Source organism: Asterias amurensis, chromosome 7 (assembly GCF_032118995.1).
Source record: "Asterias amurensis chromosome 7, ASM3211899v1".
Classification (NCBI taxonomy): domain Eukaryota; kingdom Metazoa; phylum Echinodermata; class Asteroidea; order Forcipulatida; family Asteriidae; genus Asterias; species Asterias amurensis.
Genome location: NC_092654.1, coordinates 24717710 through 24722442, shown reverse-complemented (window position 1 = coordinate 24722442; position 4733 = coordinate 24717710). Strand labels below are relative to the sequence as shown.

Genomic DNA, 4733 nt, shown 5'->3' with positions numbered 1-4733 from the left:
GTGCGAGATGTAGGTGATCACATGCTGCTGTAAAGGGTGGTGGTTTGGAAACAGTCAAGCACATAATGTTTATTTGATTTCCGGCTAGGGGTAGGGTCTATGCTCGAAACGAGGTTAATTTGATGTTCTTTGCTCGAATCGTACAGCACGTAATGATGCTTAATACTTAACATTATGCCGTTGGATTAACATCTCATGATAATAATGAGCATTGCAATGACTGTCAATTTGAGTCAAGGGACTCAGTAGGCCATACGCTATTGCAGACTGTCGTCGCTATTTAAGGTGGTTGTTGTCCTGTTGACCCAGATATCTAGTAAGTGATCGTGATCGTGGATGTTTGTTAAAGCATGGAGGTAGAAATGGTTAAAGCAATCGCACAACATCGGTAAACACGCATTGTCCAAAGGCCCACACTTCGTGTATCACAACTTATACATATAACAAATCTGTGAAACTTTAGGCTCAATCAGTCAGGAGTCGGGAGAAAATAACGGGAAAACCCAGCATTGATTCCGCACGTTTCGCCGTGCCATGACATGAGTTTAAAATAAATTTGTTATTCTCGATATCAAGAATATAGTAATAACATTTTGATAATGTGTTGGTCTAATTGTAGAAAGATCTCCAGGCAACCCCTGCGTGTATTGCGTGCAACTTGACTCACTGCACACAAAGTATCTCAATACATGTTAAAATGAAAATTAACTCCGTACAAGATTTGAAATGTATTATCTGTGGAATTGCAACAGAAACATAATGGTTTGACTGTATTTTAAGCAGTCCTCAATGCGTGCTCGTCCTTCTGCTTTTTGGGATTTTTAAACTGTTCTGAGATTTTTTGTTAAAATGATCTTTGTGATTTTTGTGTTTGTCTTGGCCCTGATTTCAATCTTCATCGTTTTGGGGGCATGTGGAAACATACGCCTTAAGGTGTCTTAACTTGTTACTTGTATAATCTCATGATGGGTATCCCACTGTCGTATATCGTATACAAAAGTATTATGTTTGTACCAGAATAAATATTGTTATAACTACTATTGACATTATAAATTCGCCTTTCCTTGCTTGCCGTTGCTTGCGTCTGGTCCTCTTTCTGACATCCAGTAATAGGCCCTATATATGTGTGGTCATTAATGCCGAAGGCCCATCGCACTATTATAAATTGCTTTGTTCAATTGACCATTGTAATTATGATTATTATTCAACTGTGAATGAGTCCCGTGCAACATTAAACCTCCGTGATTCATTTTCTGTTTCATAGTGTTATCAAGGTTATCACTATGCAATTACAATTGTACTGTGTATGGACAATACAGTTTTATTATAATGTAATGTATTGTCTGTGCAGCACATGTGGTAAAAATAATTTCCTGACCTATTATTTTGTTATTGTACCGGCCAAAGGATTAGTTGCAACAATATTGAGTTGCATGCAGATAAAAGTTGAATCTGTCCGTATTCTTATTTTAGTGAGGAATTCCTTCGAAGGCGATTGCCAAACCTCCTCCACCAAATTCAAAACCTTATGTGTGACGAATAGGCCTACCCTACCTTAAAGGAACACGTTGCCTTGGATCGGTCGAGTTGGTCTTTGAAAAGCGTTTGAAACCGTTTTTTATAAAATGCACATGGTTAGAAAGATGTTGTAAAAGTAGAATATATTGATCTACACAAATATGCCTCGAAATTGCGTGGTTTTCTTTTTACCTCGTCAACTAACGCGGTCGACCATTTATAGGAGTCAAAATTTTGACTCCCATAAATGGCCGACCGTGATAGTTCGCGACGTAAAAGGAAAACCATGCAATTTTGAGTGATACTTGTGTGGATCATTATATTCTACTTTTAAAACATCTTTCTCACCATATGCATTTTATAACAAACGGTTTCAAACGCTTTTAATAGACCAACTCGTCCGATCCAAGGCAACGTGTTCCTTTAAACATCTGACGTCATACTTCGAGGCTCGGAGCTCTGCTGTTGGATGAGCCTACGTCAATTCCCGTCCATACTTTACCTAAATGCTTTCACATGGAGAATCGAGTCAAATTAAACCACAGCACACTGCATGTTCTGTATTTTGATTGGTCCGAGGTTATGTTTTTCAGCTGCACCCGCATCCTCTGACCAATCGAGCCGAAAATAATTATGTAAAGCCTACGTCACTGCACAAAATTAATCAATTATTATCAAATGAAAACACACGGACTCATTTATAATGTTTTAGGACACTCAGGTCATCATGACAACAGTCACCAGAAATTGCACTGGCTGCCTATCATAAACAGGTTGACTTCAAATTTTGTATAATGTCTTCAAATCCCTTGCTCACCATACGTTATAATGTGACATCCTCACTTAACTTGATAAGCATATTGCCGAAGTTTGTAAGAATGTATTTTATTATCTGTTCAATATCCGTCATATCCGTACATACTTAAAAACTGATCGTGACTGTACAGAAAAAAATTATCCATGCTTTAGTAACAAGCAGGTTAAATTATTGTAACAGCTTATATTGGGGTTTGCCTGACACACAGATTAACAAACTGCAAAGGGTTCAGAATGCTTGTGCTGGACTGATATATTATGTAATTCCTCTAGATACTCTCGATGTATGGTAGTCCATTGTTAAATGAATTACACTGGTTACCGGTTCGACAAAGAATAGCATTTAAAGTTCTTTTATTGACTTATAAAGTCATTCATGGTTTAGCACCAACATACATTCAAGAACTCATAACCATGAAACCCTCTCTCAGTCTCAATCAACCTACCGTCTCAGGAGTTCTCAAGATCCCACATTGTTATGTGCACAGTATAAACAAAGTTTGCCCTGAATCTATTCATAGGCCTACACTTTTGAAAAACAATAATTATTTAATTTTCTCATCTTGAACTCAAGAGGGCGCTAACCTCCTCTGCGAGCTGCGAGTGGCAGACTTCCAATGCATGCTCTGTCCGCCGTCTCTGTGTGTGTGATCATGGAGAGGTAGGTGTGATGTAGTTTATAATGCAAAGCATGCTGCGTGCAGGACCGGTGGCTGGCTGGAGTATCATACACGTTCTGACAGCTGGAATCATTGCACAGTCTGTTTGCCCTCTGTTTCTTGGTTTCTTGAAGGAGTAATTGAAGATATTGCTAGCTGAACAGTTGATGCATGCTGATGCTGCTGGTAAGTATACTAACAGTAACACTACAGGCATTGATAATGAGTGAAATTAACATGACGATGTTGTGGTCAAACAAGTTTCCAAAATCTCCAACAAGTCCAAGTTTAGTTTAAAGTTTAGGCTAGGTGGGATCATAGACTCATACTCATGACTCCAACACTACATAAATCAGAATAGAAAGGCTTGTCTTTGATTGCCGAATCATAGACTCAGAGACTGAGTTTTGTGTATGAGCTGTATTAGTCATATTAGTTCACTCAGTTACCAGGGAGCTAGCATCCTGCATACAGTTGGTTGAGCTCCTCGTCCAACCCGCAACTGGCAGCTAGAGCTCCAGACCAATGCACTGACTCTCACTGACGTCCTTTCCAGGGCATGCTGTAGTAAGTATAGTCTAATTTATTCCTCCATGGTATAGTTGTGGTTCTTGTTCTGGTGAATTACTGCACATTTCGGATGTACGTGCAGGTGACTGAGCAGCAATGATTAATATGAAGTGGGCCCCATGTTCCTTGCTCTATGCCCTTATTTGATGTTACTCAGTATCCATAGCTTGAAGTTTACTTAATTATTAAAAATACTAATTTGTAATCATGCTCCATACCTGAATAACTCCATGACTTATTTTGCCAAATTGTTGATACCCGGCCAGGACCATGTGTGATGTGTGTGTTGGTTCCCTGCTGTGTCACAAGGGTTTTCCTCCCTTGGCCCTTGGGAAAACTCCAACACTTTTTGATCCGTCTCTCTGTGGTTGTGCCCAGTGGTCATAATGAGTTGATGTGGCTGCCAAAGGCACCCTTGCACGATTGCCTGCTTCTTCTCAAACATGTGTGTTTACGCTAGGCAGAAATGATTTTGTGAGCAATATTTTGAAAAGAAGTTTGATGCCCTGCCCCCCCCCCCCCCCCCCTTGAAAAAAAGACAAGAATTTTGTGCAGGTCTCGGGGGCTAGTTGTACCTGTGCATGCAAACCTTTACAAATTCCTTATTTCAAGTTGTTGATCACTTACTACCCTGGGCTCGATTATACAAAGCATCTTATTCTTAAAACAGAGTGATTGGTATTATTGACACCAGACTTTGCTTAAAAATAGATCGACACATTTAGATAATTCATTTTGTAGCTCTTTTTATGTAGTTTTAGTTAAAGTTGCTTGTTAAAGTTAATTTCCATTCTGAAGTCTGACGGTCTTGATTGGTTTTATTGCATTTTGTGGACTTAGTGGACATGAGGGTTGAGTAGGTCTGGGCCAATTTTTTGAATATCTGGTTAATGGCGAATAGGTTTTCCTATCCGTAACCGCGAATGCCTTTTTTTCTTAACCGGATATCTGCATAGGGCGCGAATACCTATTTACAAACCGGATAATTCTGTAATTACAACCGAGTAACCGGATATTCTTTAATATCCGAATATCCGCGGACGTCGGGCGACAACTGATATGAATGTTTTCTCTTAATCCTTATGAAACTTCTATTAAGACAGCATAAAACAGCATATTAAGTATTTAACTTTGCTCACCTCCGTGAAGAGTTAAAACAATGACATTTCT

The 4733-nt window shown here is 39.2% G+C and overlaps 1 protein-coding gene across 1 annotated transcript in view; it reads left to right on the top strand.

Moving 5' to 3' along the window:
- Positions 1 to 2951: 2951 nt before the first annotated feature.
- Positions 2952 to 4733, top strand: part of LOC139939428 (protein inscuteable homolog) — a 39009-nt gene continuing 37227 nt past the window's right edge. The window contains exon 1 of the mRNA XM_071935331.1: positions 2952 to 3179. The gene's annotated coding sequence lies outside the window, so the exon portion shown is untranslated. The remainder of the gene's footprint in view (positions 3180 to 4733) is intronic.